The sequence below is a fragment of the Cupressus sempervirens genome, chromosome 5, assembly GCF_028749045.1.
Source record: "Cupressus sempervirens isolate cs-2001-9-10 chromosome 5, ASM2874904v1, whole genome shotgun sequence".
Taxonomy (NCBI): domain Eukaryota; kingdom Viridiplantae; phylum Streptophyta; class Pinopsida; order Cupressales; family Cupressaceae; genus Cupressus; species Cupressus sempervirens.
Genome location: NC_143122.1, coordinates 645,508,843 through 645,525,209, shown reverse-complemented (window position 1 = coordinate 645,525,209; position 16,367 = coordinate 645,508,843).

Sequence of the window (16,367 nt, the reverse complement as noted above, 5' to 3'; positions counted from 1 at the left end):
AGAGAGGTTATTGTAGGTCTTGAAAACATGGTGCTATAGAAACTAGAATCACATCCATACCTTACATGAGCTTCAAAATATGCCTCGTCAAAAATCATTTCTCTATGGCATTTAGTGACTCTTAGAGACGATTCATTTTGGCATGCTTGAGAACATTAAAATGCTCAATGAGATAGAAGGAGCTTGGGGCTAGTGTTTACCTAGCTATTTAAAGCTAACAAAATAAACAATTAAATCCCACAACAAATTGTGAGGAAGATTCAATAGTTGGCAACTTTGTACTGGCCAACACTACAAGTTTCAACATCACCCGAGATGGGGTCATAAAATCAAAATGGAATAAGATCTCCAAAAAGTGGTAGAGGTTATTGTAAGTCTCCACAACATAGTCCTATAGCACCTAGAATCACATCCATACCTCACACAAGCTTTGAGATATGCCCTATCAAAGATTGTTTCCCTATAGCATTTAGTGACTCTTAGGGATGATTAGATTTGGCATGCCTGAGAATGTTTGAGCACTCAACAAGATAGGAGGAGCATGGGGATAGGGTGTACCTAGCCACCCAAAGCTAATAGGAAAAATAGTTCAATCCCACAAGGGATGATGAGGGAGATTCGGCAGTTGGCAACTTTGTACTAGCCAACATTACAAAATTCAACATCACACAAGATGGGGTCACAAAATCAAAATGAAATAAGATCTCTAAAAAGTGAGAGAGGTTATTGTAGGTCTCTACAACATGGTCCTATAGCATGTAGAATCTCATCCATACCTCACATGAGCTCCAAGATATACCTCATCAAATATCGCTACTCTATGGCATTTAGTGATTCTTACGAAAATTTGGTTTGGCATACCTGAGAATGTTTGAGTGCTCAATGGGATGGGAGGAGCTTGTGGCTAAGGTTTACCTAGCCACTTCTAACTAACTAAATAGATAGTTTGATCCCACGATGCACAATGAGGGATATTCGGTAGTTGGCAACTTTGTACTGGCCAATACTACAAGTTTCAGCATCACCGAAGATGGGTCACAAAATCAAAATGAAATAAGATCTCCAAAAAGTGAAATAGGTTATTGTAGGTCTCCACAACATGGTCTTATAGCACCTAAAATTGCATCCATACCTCACACAAACTCCAAGATATGCCACGTCAAATACCACTACCCTATGGCATTTAGTGACTCTTAGGGACAATTCAATTCGGCATGCTTGAGAATGATCAAGTGCTCAACAAGATGTGAGGATCTTGGGGCTAGGATTTTTCTAGCCGCCTAGAGCTAATGGAATAGATAATTTGATCCCATAAGGAATAGTGAGAAAGATTGCTCAGTTGGAAACTTCATACTGGCCAATACTACAAGTTTCGTCATCACCCAAGATGGGATCGCAAAATCAAAATAGAATAAGATATCCAAAAAGTGAGAGTGGTTATTGTAGGTCTTTAAATCATGGTCCTATAGCACCTAAAATTGCATCCATACCTCCCACGAGCTCCAAGATATGCCTGTTCAAAAATTGCTGCCCTATGGCATTTAATGACTCTTAGGGACAATTTGGTTCAGCATACCTAAAAATGTTAAAGAACTTAATAGGACTAGTGGAGCTTGGGGCTAAGGTTTTCCTAGCCACACATAGCTAAAAAAATAGATAGTTTGATCCCATGATGCACAATGAGGGAGATTCGGTAGTTGGTAACTTTGTACTAGTCAACACTACAAGTTTTGGCATCACCCAAGATGGGGTCGCAAAATCAAAATGGAATAAGATCTCCAAAAAGTGAGAGTGGTAATTGAAGGTCTCTGTAACACAATCCTATAGCACCTAGAATCAGATCCATAACTCACACGAGCTTTGAGATATGCCTCGTCCAATATCATTGCCCTATGGCATTTAGTGGCTCTTAGGGATGATTCAGTTCGGCATGCCCAAGAATGTTTGAGCACTCAACGAGATGGGAAGATCTTGAGGCTAGAGTTTACCTGGCCACTTGGAGATAATAGGATAGATAGTTTGGTCACACGAGGAATGATGATGGAGATTCAGTAGTTGGAAACTTTGTACTAGCCAACACTACAAGTTTTAGCATCACCCGAGATGGGGTCACAAAATCAAAGTAGACTATGATATCCAAAAAGAGAGAGAGGTTATTGTAGGACTCTATAACATGGTCCTATAACACCTAGAATTATATCCATACCTCGTACAAGCTCCAAAATATGCCCCGTAAAAAATACTATCCTATGGCATTTAGTGACTCGTAGGGATGATTCAGTTCAATGTGATGAAGAATGTTTAAGCACTCAATAGGATGGGAGGAGTTTGGGGCTAGTGTTTAACTAACCACTTGGAGCTAATGGAATAGACAGTTTGAGTCAATGATGAAATGTGAGAGAGATTCGACTATTGGCAAATTTGTACTGCCCAACACTACAAAGTTTCAACATCACCCGAGATAGGGTTGCAAAATTAAAATAGAATAATATCTTCAAAAAGAGAGAGAGGCTATTGTAGGTCTCCATAACACAGTCCTATAGCACTTGGAATCACATCCATATCTCACATGCACTCTGAGATATGCCCCATCAAAGATCTCTACCCTATGGCATTTAGTGAGTCTTAGGGACACTTCAATTCAGCATGCTTGAGAATGTTTGATCGCTCAATGGGATGGGAGGAGCTTGGGGCTAAGGTGTACCCATCCACTCAAAGATAATGGAATAGATAGTTTGATCCCATGAGGAATGGTAAGAGGGATTTGGCATTTGGCAACTTTGTACTGGCCAACACTATAAGTTTTAGCATCACCCGAGATGGGGTCACAAAATCAAAATAGAATAAGATCTCCAAAAATTGAGAGAGGTTATTGTAAGTATCTATAACATAGTCCTATAGCACCTAGAATCACATCCATACCTCACATGAGCTCTGAGATATGCCCTATCAAATATCGCTGCCCTATGAAATTTATCACTCTTAGGGATGATTTGGTTTGGCATGCTTGAGAATGTTTTAGTGCTCAACAAGATGGGAGGAGCTTGAGGATATGGTTTACCTAGCCACCTAGAGCTAATAGAATAGATAGTAAGATCCCACGATGAAAGGTGAGAGCAATTTAATAGTTGGAAAATTTGTATTGGCCAACACTACAAGTTTCAACATCACCCAAAATGGGGTTGCAAAATCAAAATGAAAAAAGATCTTCAAAAAGAAAGAGAGATTATTGTAGGTCTCTGCAACATGGTCCTATAGCACCTAGAATCACATCCATACCTCCAATGAGCTTTGATATATGCCTCATCAAAGATCGTTGCCCTGTGGCATTTAGTGACTCTTAGGGATGATTCAATTCAGCATGCCCAAGAATATTTGAGGGCTCAATGGGATGGAAGGATCCTGGGGCTAGGGTTAACCTATCCACCTAGAGCTAATGAAATAGACAATTCAGTCCCACAAGGAATAGTGAGGGAGATTTGATAGTTGGCAACTTTGTACTAGCCAACACTACAAGTTTCAACATCACTTGAGATGGGGTTGCAAAATTAAAATGGAATAAGATCTCCAAAAAGTGAGAGAGGTTATTATAGGTCTTCATAGCATGGTCCTATAGCACCAAGAATTGCATCCATACCTTACATAGGCTCTAAGATATGCCCTATCAAATATTGTTGTCCTATGGCATTTAGTGACTCATAGGATGATTCGGTTTAGTGTGCCCAAGAATGTTTGAGTACTCAACGGGACAAGTGGATCTTTTGGCTAGGGTTCACTTGACCACCTAGAGCTAACCAAATACATAGTTTAATCCCACATTGTATGGTGAGAGAGATATGAGCAAGATAGTATGCCTAGGCCTCTTTGTGCAAAATATGAGCAAAAGTTGCTAATTAGGAAAAATTGTGTCTTTTTAAATTTTTGGTCAAGATAGCCTAGGATTAGGTGTTTTTAGTTGTTTATTAATAGTTTGGAACCCTTTCCAAGTCCTACAAGTGAAATCTAGTGACTACCTTTTTAATACAGTGACCAACAGTTGGCCGGACTCCCCATGCCTTCTCATTCCTATGGAGGAAAGTTTAATATACAGAGGAATTCCATCTACATATATTAAATATATAGAGAAAGATATAGAAAACCTATTTAATAAAGAGATTAATCTGAGAGAAAAGGACATTTTTGAAGAAAATGGTTATGTTGGTGCCATCCAAGATATGCTAATTACTTAGGATGAAGAGACAAAACCTATAGCTATTGGGAAAGAGTCCACAAATACATAGATGCAAAATTTTCAAATAGAGAAGTGACAAGTGCTATAGAATTATCCATGGAACAATTTGAAGTGAAGCCTCAAATTGGCTCATTAGTAGGAAAATAATTTGGTCACACACTTCATTCCAGCACCATAGATGTTCAAATTAGAAATGCCTATTCATCAATGACCTTGCATTTATAGGACTTGGGAAGCCTGGATACTCAAGCTAGGCATGTAATGGGGCGACTTGGGATAGACTAGCTAGTCTATGCTCCTAATCCTCAGCTAGATCTAAGTGTTCTTCTAACACCTCTAATGGTCTCTAGGATTTGACATTCATAGTCAAGGATCTCCCAACCTACCCAAACCTATGCACCAAGTCAAGAATTCAAACTCCTTAACATTTAAAGTTTTCTCTCTAGCAACCAACTCTCTATAGGATTGTAAGGGTCATTTATGGGTTTTCCCCAACACAAGCTCTAACAAGGATTGTGAGGACTTTTATAGAGGTTTTATAACCTATTCCACATGATCAAAGTGATAGTCAAGTTGGGTTCATAATCGATTGAATAGTTCCTTCATAAATAGGGCTAGTAGAGAGCCCCAATTAGGCATCCTTGCAGATTTCTAGGGCTTTTACCAACTTTTCCTTAAGGTTTCATAAAATCTAGTAATAAGAACAACTGTTGCCAATGACCAACCTTAAAGGATTTTTGGGGTCTTGAGCCACCAAAAATTCGTACAATAATTATGCTAAAATTAAGGATTTTTTAGGGTTTCAAGGGTTCCCTGTTGTCCTCACTTTTTAAAAACCTTCCTAAGCTTATCAAAAATTATCCTTCACAACATAACACCTTCTAATAATCTTCTTGAATCCCTCCAAAATTCTTAGCTTAAAACCCAATCCTCCACAATCTAGAGCCAATTTGTTGTTGTCCACTCCTAGTAAGATACCATTGTATTCACCTAGCGCAAGCTCAAAAAAATGTTGCACATGCATCCAAGGGCCCTACACTTTTGTAGAAACACAATGGGGTCTTCACTTCAAGATTCCAAGGTTCCATGGTTTTCCCATGGTGGAAACCAAAGATACAACCCCTAATTTACACGGTATGCCAAGACTAGTAGCACAATGTACTACTTGAAAAGAATTTTATAAAACACTACCAAAACTATAAAAATCTAAACAATAATGCATGAAAAATTTACACAAAACTCCACTCTATTCACAAGAAATTAGTCATGAAAGTGAATGTTCCTTAAAGATTGCTGCATATAGTCTATTGTTCTAAACTTTAGCAATACAATGACTTTTACCAACTCTTTTGTTTAGGGTTTCTCATTACCTTTATATTCTTCCCATTGGTATTTTTGTTTGGTTAGGGATTTTTAACCTTTTAGTAAAGTTGGAAAGTCAAAAAAAGAAGAAAAGAAAAAGTTGCTAACAACTTTTTTTTGCTTCAACAACATTTTCTCATACATTGTCAATGACCATTGTAGGTCCTCCTAAAGCACAGATGTGCTTAAAATCAAACCAAACACCTATCCTTAATCTTCTAACCAATCAATGAACTCATTATGCATTTATCAAAATATATTAATAATCTTAAAAAGAAAAAAAAAAGCTCATTGCCATCTTTACATGGAGACTTGAGTTTAACTGGAAATTGTTAGTTCCCAAACATGTCCCAGTCAAGTAGATGACCTCTAATGTTGCTTGAGTAAAGGGGATACTAGTTTATTAAGGTATCTTTATGATCCCACTTGCATTCAGTTACTATCTTTTAAGCTGCTAGCCAACTACTTCAGTGTGGGATTTTTGTAATATATAATGTCCTCATACAAGTACATGCCATTTTTTGTAAACATTTTCTTTTGTAAAGGATTAGTGATAAATATCTGTAATGTCCTTTTTTGTGAGTAAAGAATATAACTATTAAAATCACAAAGTTTCCATGAGTTCTTGTAATGGAGATTATGTGCAATATCATTTTGCTAATTCTAATTTGGTCAATAATATTTTACACATATGTAAGAATAATTAGGTGTGTGTGTGTGTGTGTGTTTCTTAATTTCTAACTATTGAAAATGACTTATTGCCTTTGGTTTGGAAATATCTTTGTTGTATACAACACTCAATATTTGTATTCCTTTATATTTTTAATTAGTTAATGTTCATAAATGCATATAGATCTTTCAATGATGTATCTTTTCTTTATTGGATGCACTTGCTTTAGATTCTTAGAATGACTTTTATTACCTATTGAGGGTTGTGTCTCTTTGGCTTAGATCTCTCTCTCTCTCTCTCTCTCTCTCTCTCTCTCTCTCTCTCTCTCTCTCTCTCTCTTCCTATTCAATCTAATGAACCAACTAGATCTTCTGTACATTTTAATGTCTCAAGTATTGCCTCATGGTCTCACTCATGAACTTTTCAAAGAGTCTTATTATGTGGGTTTCGACCATATTTCATCAAGTGGACATTTGATGTGACAACAAGGTATGAATAATGAAGAATCTTCCTCTCTCTTTGTCAAACCTTGAATAACCACAAGTTAGGGTTCTTTATAAAATATCTTCTAAGCCATGTGATAGTTACAACCACTGCACTGATATGGTGCAATGTTAGTATTATCAATCAAACAAAAAAATCTACAAACCATGGACTCACCTTCCTTACCTAGACCCATTATAGCATTAAACCACTAGATGATGGATTTTGCATCTAACAATATTGCTCCATCTTTGTATTCTAGTTCTTCATGAGCTAAGGCTCATTTGATGCATGCACCTACACTATCATGCTCTCCCTTTCCATGACCAACCTCTATGATATTCGACATATATTGAATTCTAGACAATTTGTGCACCCTGCTCAATGAATAGAACATCTGTGCATTTCATGAATTGAGATGCACAATTGTCTGAGAAAATAATCTGCTAACAATATGGTGTACCCCTACTATCCAAGTCTCCATAAAGTCGTTGAAAACAACCATATAAAAACTCTATAGAATGTGATCAATCATTGCTAATGTAAAAATGGTACTCTCTCAAAATCTTCCTAACATCCTTTGTACTTGTAGGTGAATGCATGAATGTTATGTGAAAAAATATGGAAACGTGTTGAGAAGTATAATACTTTGCTTGCACCTCATTTTATGGCTGCAGTGTGTCATTCTCTATGAAGTCTACAATCCAAACAATGGTATCTAGTGGAAATATATCCTTGCACAACTTGAATTGCAAATCCATCCATCGAGCTCTAGGTGTATGCCTTGCATACTGATAAATCATCTTTTCATGAAAAATCTTTATCAACTCATATACTAGAATCTTTTCAATGACTAAATCACATCTTTTAACCTATTTCCCATCTTTTAGAGCATATGTCACTATCTTATATTTTTCACAACCTACTATTTCATTTCCAGTTACATTTGTACTATCCATATGTTTACAAGTTGATAAAAGTTGCAAAAAACCACAAAATAAGCATGTATCATCCAAGCATGATGTTTTGTAAAATTGTTGGTTGTCCCCTATTTCACATAAAATGTTAGATATGAATTCCCTTGAAGATCTACATGGCTCATTCATATAACAATCCTAAAAAACAAATTTAGAATGCAAAAACATACATATATGCCTAAAAACATCAAAATGGTTAGAAAATTCAATATGTATCTTACAACAAATTGTGCGTGTGTGATTTTTCTTCACACAAAAAGGTTTGCCAATCTGAAAAAATCTTTGACTTATTCAAATGTGAGGCTACATACCAATAAATTTTTCAAAATAAATTGTCTAAGTTGAGTGAAAAATATGTTTTGCATGTGAGTCACAATTTTGGCTACCAATCCTCCTTCTTACAACATCTCTTTGATTAGTGGAAACATGTGTGTTATTTGTCCAAAAATATTTGATCAATAACCATAACCCATTTTTTGTTAGATATTCCAATCTGTCATGCCTTAGCATGGCTCTTCTTAAGTACCTCTACCTATTTTCAATGTTTTTCTTGTCTCTCTCATGAGTCAAGCTTTCTTCATTTGGGTACTTACTATTGTCAATGTAGGTACTCATTTTGTGATATTACTATCTTTGGTGCATGATTTGGAACCCAATTTGTCACGAGCACTCATTAGATTCTTTACAATGATTTTTTCATTTGAATCATTCATCATTCTTAGCCCAAGAATCTTCATGATAGGACCAAATTTCAAATTCTTCATCATTTCAACAAATAATTGGCATTTACTTGTAATATTTAATTCTTCAAAGAATAATCCCCACATGCAATTAAATTTTCTTTGACAAGTACACTTGCTAATCTTGTTAGGCATTGATTTCAGAATGTTAGTATCAATATCAATCAAATATTTTTTTCTTCTAAAATGAATTCTAGAAGGTTTTATAATCTCTTCCATTCCTTCAACATTTTGAACATCAACATAAGGTTGAGTGCTTTGTGTACCTTGAATCGAAGATGATGTTCCTTGACAATAAGATGCAAAAGATGGAATATCACCTAATTGATATATTGATGTTGTGCCTTCAACATGACATGATGGACTATGTTCATCATCAGATCTACACATTAGTGTCTCTTCAACATGAGATGATAATATGACTCCAACATTGGAAGATAGTGTAGCTTCACAATTCAATTTTTTTCATGAGCATAATAGTCTCATTCATTCTCTTTGTCTTTCCAATTCTTCATCTTTGTTTATTTGTATCGATGGTTCTTGTTCCTCTTTGAAAGATAATTCTTCATTATTGCTTTGCAATTTTCTTTGTTCACATAGTAGTTTCATTTTATCTCTTTTAATTGCCAAATCTATCTCCCTCTCCTCCATTGTTTGAGTTTCTAGTTTCTTCCTTGGCATGATGATGATTTCTATAGGTCAAATTATTCAAATATCTAAATTACTTATAATTTGTAAATTACAAATCATTGAAATACATATACAAATTATAATTATTTTAGTGAATACACAATATATATTAAACAACTTGTCAAATTTCTAACCATTTCCAAATAACAATTCATTCAAACATACAAAATTCACTGAATTCACTATATATTAAACAAAATGTCAAATTATAATAAAATGTGTCTCTATATAATAACAAAGAATATTTGAAAAGGACTACACTAACTTTTTCTATACAAAGAATATTCAAAAAGCCTTCAAATAGTGTATCCAATGATTGAATTTGGTATTTGCTAGCTTCAAATAAAATGAAAGAATGTTCAAAAGGTCTTCAAATAGTGTTTGTTAACTTCCAATAGCATCAAACGCATATTTTTTGTCGGAACAATAGAATACACAACAAATAAAAGTAGAATATGGATCAATAGGGACCCAAACTTTTGTTATGAGAATTTTTTGGTGTTTTCATATAGTGCATATGCACAATGTGAAAAATAATCTCTCCCTATCCCACCATCCCCCATCCCCCACTCTCTCTCTCCCTACTCTCTCACTCTCTCTCATCTCCCATCCCCTACTCTCTCTCTTAGGCTACTCTCTCTCTCAAGCTACTCTCTCTCTCAGTCTCCTTGTCCCACTCCCTCTACCACCACCTACACTCTCTCTTACTCTCTCTCCCATCCCCTATTCTTTCACTCTCACTCTCCCTCTCTCACCACGTACTATCTCTCACTCTCTCTCTCTCTCATCCCCTACTGTCTCTTGCTTTCCCTCTCCTACTCTCTCTCACCCTCTCACCCATCTCCTACTCTCTCTCTCATTTTCCCACCTCCTACTTTCCCCTACTCTCTCTCTATCTATCTCTTTCTCTCACTCCCTCTCCCACTACCTACTCTCTCTCACTCTCTCTCCCATCCCCTACTCTCTCTCTTACTCTCCTTCTCCCACTCCCTCTCCCACTGCCTAATCTATCTCTATCTCACCTTCTCTCTCCCATCCCCTACTCTCTCTTGCTCTTCCTCTCTCACTCTCTCTCTCCCATCCCCTACTCTCTCTCCCTCTCCCACCACCTACTCTCTCACTCTCTTTCTCTCTCTCCCTCTCCCACCACCTGCTCTCTCTATCACTCTATCTCCCATCCCCTACTCTCTCTCTCTCTCATTCTCCCACCCCCTACTCTTTCTCACAATCTCTCTCCCATCCCCCACTCCCTCTCTTACAAACACTCCCATCCCCCTTGTCTCTCTCTCCCCATCTCTCTCTCCTACTCCCTCTCCCACCGCTTACTCTCTCTCACACTCTATCCCCTACTCTCTCCCTCTCTCTTACTCTCCCTCTCCCACTTCCTCTTCCACTACCTACTCTCTATCTCATATTTTGGACCTCTCCAAACCCCTAATCTCTCTCTCTCTCTCTCCCTCCCTCTCTCCCTCTCTCTCTCTCTCTCTCTCTCTCTCTCTCTCTCTCTCTCTCTCAGGCTACTCTCTCTCTCCTCTCCCATCCCTTTCTCTCCATTTTTCTCTCTCCGCCATCCCATCCCCTACTCTCTCTCTCTCTCTCTCTCTCTCTCAGGCTACTCTCTCTATCTATCTCCCTCTCCCACTCCCTCTCCCACCATGTACTCTCTCTCATTCTCTCTCCCATCTCATACTCTCTCTCTTACACACACTCTCATCCCCCTCTCTCTCCCTCTCCCATTGCTCTCACTGTCTCTCTCCCATCCCTTACTCTCTCTTTTTCTCGGGCTACTCTCTCTCATGTCTCCCATCCCCTACTCTCTCTCTTTCACATAAACACACACTCCCATCCCCCTAATCTCTCTCCCATACACTACTCTCACTCTCTCTTTCATCCTAGACTCTCTCTCTACCACCCCCTACTCTCTCACACACTCACACTCTCTCCCATCCCCTACTATCTCTCTTACACACACTCCCATCCCCCCTCTCTCTCTCTCTTCCTCTCCCGCTCCCTCTCCCACCACCTAGTCTCTCTCTCACACTCTTTCCCCCATCCCCTATGCTCTCTTGGCCTACTCTCTCTCCCTCTCCCACCCCCTACTCTCTCTCTTCCACATGCATGCTCCCATCCCCCCTCCCTCCCCCCTCTCTCTCCCACTCCCTCTCCAACCACCTTCTCTCTCTCTCTCTCTCTCTCTCTCTCTCTCTCTCTCTCTCTCTCTCTCTGCCACCCCCTACTCTCTCTCATAATTCCTCTCTCTCCCATCCCCTACTCTCTCTTGCTCTCTGTCTCCCCTCTCCCATCCCCTACTTTCTCTCACTCACACACACATTCATATCCCCTCTCCTCTCTCTCTTGCTCTTTCTCTCCCACTACCTACTCTCTCTCCCCCATCCCCTACTCTCATTCTGTCTCATTCTCACACCCCCTACTCTCTCTCACATCCCCTACTCTCTCTCTCGCACCCCTACACACACACACACTCTCTCTCTCCCTCCCTCTCTCACTCTCTCTCACATCCCCTCTCTCTCTCTCACTCTCCCTCTCCGACTCCCTCTCCCACTACCTCCTCCACTCTCTCTCTCTCACATCCCCTACTTTTTTTCCCTCTCTCTCCCCTATCCCCCACTCCCTCTCACTCTCCCTATCCCACTCCCTCTCCCGCTTCTTACTCTCTCTTTCTCTCTTCCCCATCCCCTACCCTCTTCTTCTTGTGGATTATGATTTTATTGGTTATTAATACCTTGCACCTTTATTAGGCATGATTGCAGATCCTTCATAAAAGATTGTTTGTTAGCTTTAACGGTAACTTCTTCCTTCATAAAAGATTGTTTGCCCCTTTATTAGGAATGACAAGGTATTTTGGGCTGATCTAGATAGTGTCATGTCCCTTTAATGGATATACCCTTTGGTTATGGTATATAAGGGGGGTGAAGCTATTGTTAAATGACATATAATTGAACACCAAGCCTTCTCCTATAGACAACTCTACCTCAAATTGATACTTGTTGTAATAAATATATTTCAAATGAATGGGGACCCTATGTTGTTGATTATTTCTAGTTTGTTGATCCTTTGTTAGGTAGAGTTTGTTCTAGCCTATGTTAGAAGAACTTCTAAGAATCTTATTGTTACAAGTCAGGATATTTATTTGGCTAATAGATGGGCTTCCTTACCATCTCCATCTTATCAACTAATTACTTTGGGAGATTCTTCTAAGAAGCTTAACAGAAAGATGGTTAAATGGGTTCCCCCTGCTTGGGGAAATTGTAAGTTCAATTTTGATGGTTGTTCAAGAGGAAATCTTAGTGAATTGAGAGCTAGAGTGTGTATAAGAGATCTAAATCAATAGGTTTTGGGTATGTTGGCTCAAAAATTATTGATTGGTACAAATAATAAAGCTGAAGCCATGACTCCCTTACTTGGTTTAGAACTGGCATCTCGACTAAGCATAGCTAATATCCAAATTGAGGGAGATTCTTTAGTTGTTATTAATTCATGTGTAAGGAAAGATTCATATAAGTGGAAATTTGGTTATATTCTAGAAAATGTTTGGGAAATAACTGATAAGTTTCAAGTGGTGTCCTTCTCTCATACCCTTTGGGAGGGAAACTAGGTTGCACATAATCTATCTAATATTGGTTCTGACTTGAAGGATACAGAGGTAATTATAGATTTTGTTCCTACCAATTTCTCTTCTTTATTTACCTTAATCTAGCATCAGCAAAAGAGTGAGTAGTGTTGTTAGAACATGTTTGACTCCTTTGTTTATTTTATTACTCGATTCTAAACTAATTGGTTTACTCCATGTCTAAGTTGACCAAGTGTTTTGGTGTGACTTGGCATAAAGCTAGCTAAACTATTGACCCCATGAAGTATTGACTGAGCATAGTCAAGCTCATATTTTCACAATGTACTCAGTAGAAAAGTGTATTGAACAACCCAAGTTAGTGTTGACTGAGTGTGGTCAATTCCTTTATCTACTAAGTGTCAAACAATCCAATTCAGTGTTGACTAAGTGTGGTTGGTTCCATTATTTACCACGTGTGGCTGGGATCACTACCTACTGAGTCACTAGGTTCAAAGTTTATTTTTGATGTACTCAGTAGAAAAGTGGATTGAATGACTCCACTTAGTGTTCACCAAGTGTGGTTGGTTTCATTTTTTTCCAATTGCCTTGGTTCAAAGTTTCCTGAATGTGGTCAAGTACATTTCCTTTCAAGTCACTAGGTTCAAATTTCATCAAATCTCTTTTTCCATAAGGTTATTGAGTTTTCTCAGGTCTCATTGACCACCACATATTTGGTATTTTTTCTTGAGTGTGAAGGGGTATAGTATCTATCAAGTCAGTCAGCTATTGAAGGTTGTATTGCTTGGGTTCTCACTCTATATAGGTATGAAATATTAATTGAAAGTTCATGTAAATGATTAATAAAGGTGGTATAGATATATTGTATTTAATTTGTTGCAAGTTATTTCAAGATTTCTTAGAATATTTGGAGTATTACGAGTTGCAAGTTGAGAGCTATGGTACACTATGTGGATGAATTTGAAAAATTCAAATCACTTCATAGCATTCAAAAGGCCTTTATTAAGTTGGCTTCTGTGTAAGGTGGATAAAGGTGGCTTTACTTCTTCATTAATTGCTATCATCATGAAACTTATTAAATACACATATTTGCCTAGAGTTCTCTTAGTGTATTGCGTGTTTGTATTTATTTGGGGGTCATGGTGTTATACAATAGTATGTGCAACTAATATAGATTGTTCATCTCAGGTAGTGAACATGAAATTCCATGGTCTAATAGTGTGTCTACAAATGAGTTAAGGGAAACTTTGAATATCAATTGTGAAGTTTGCATGCATTGTTTCAGAATAATTTTGGGTTCTGCAAATTTGCGTCCAATGCAACTATATGTCTTTCTCTCTTACATTTTATCCCATTTCTTCACATATGTTTCTGACCTCCTCCAAGATTTGAGTTTGGTGGAGCTCATTGCAGATAGGCTTGGTTTTGGTATGCTCCTTGGAATGGATGGTATTCGAAGTGCTCTACATGAGTATGTAATAACAATGGGAGTACTACCCCTTGTAGGGGTAACTAGTTTTTTACATGATAAGTGTAGTTTAGACTTCCAAAATTTTGTGGTTTCCTTTTCTAAAGCTTTCAGAGTGGGTAACTTAGGTGAAGTTGAACATTTAATCTAGAGGTAATTTATCGCCTCAAGCTTCTGACCAACTAAGACTTAAGGCTAGTGCTCTTGATGAGCTTGTCATGCATGATCACGATGTATTGGTGCACTCTAGTATGGTAGGATCCTTAGTTCAACATCCTATCAACATTATGCAAATTGATAACCCCTTGCACAGATTGGACATTTTGGTTGATCACAAATCTTCTCATATGGAGTGGGAACCATACTAATTATTTACATTTTTCTTTAGCTAGATTTTTTGAGTGGATACTACTAGATTTAATATGATGCTGGTATCATGCTCATAGTTATGTAATTACCTTTGAATGTCTTTTTAAGGCCTTGGCTAGTGGGCATTAATTTTTTCCATCTTCACAACTCTGTACTTTGTGGCAATCAATTTTATTCACAATTGTAATCCATTAGCAAAGGCTTTTCATTTTGTTAAAATCTACAATGTTATATCAGTTAATTTATATAATCTAGGTAAAGACTAAAGGGTTTCTTGCCACATTCTTCCATTCACAAGCCCTTGAACTAGCTTTATTAATATATATATTCATGGTGGCTTGGCACTTTTATATATATGTATATATGTATATATATATGTATATATGTATACATGTATACATGTATACATGTATATATCTATATATATATATATGTATATAGGTATACACATATACGTATATATATATATGTATGTATACATATATACATATATATATATGTATATATGTATACATATATGTATACATATGTATACATATATATATATGTATACATATCTATACATATATGTATACATATATATGTATATAAGTATACACATATATGTATATATATATACACATATATATACATATATACATATATATGTATACATATATGTATACATATATATGTATACATATATGTATACATATATATATATATATACATCTATGTGTATACTTATATATATCTATACATATATGTATACATATATATATCTATACATATATGTGTATACTTATATATATATATATATATATATATATATATATATATATATATAAGTATACACATATATGTATACATATATGTATAGATATATATATGTATACATACATACATACATATATATATATATATATACATCTATGTATACATATGTATACATATATACATATATATATGTATACATATGTATACATATATACATATATATATGTATACATATATGTATACATATATATATGTATATATGTATGTATGTATGTATGTATGTATATATGTATATCAAAAAAGAAAATCAATATTGTTATCCAATTTCAAGATTAGAGTTAAAGGAAGATCAAAACAACAAGCATAGAAAAGGTATTACCATATATATGATCATTACAATTTGTAGAAACTTTACACAATCAGCTAGAAGATTCCAGTCCTAGGGTAGACAAAGTGGTTGTTAGTTTTGTGGATAGGTTGGTCACCTTAAAAAGGAATGCAGAAAATATAAAAGGGCTCAAGAAAAGGTTTTACACAATGGATCAAACATTATTTATGATTAGGGTGATGGTGTTTTTTTTCTTGTGACAAGTGACACAACTTCAAATTCATGGGTAATTGACTTGGGGTATTCATTTTTCTTGCATTGAAGCCTTCACAAACTACACGAAAGATAAATTTGGGAATGTCTATTTAGGTGATAAAAAATCTTGCAAAATTGTAGGAAAAGGTGATATTTTGTTATCAATAGAAGGATGTGCTCAGTTATTGCTTCAGGATGTTAGGGATTTTCCCAAATTGAAAAGAAATTCAATTTCCCTTGGTTAGTTATATGGTCAAGTTATTCTTACACTTCTCATGGACACATGGAAAATTACCAAGGGTTCCATGGTTATTGCCAAAGGGGATAAAGTTGGAAGCCTATATGTTGTAGAAACTAATGATGAGGTGGTAGTTGTGATGACTGTTGTGGACAGTGATGCCACACTTTAGCATCAAAGATTAAGCTACATGAGAAAAAAGGAGCTATAG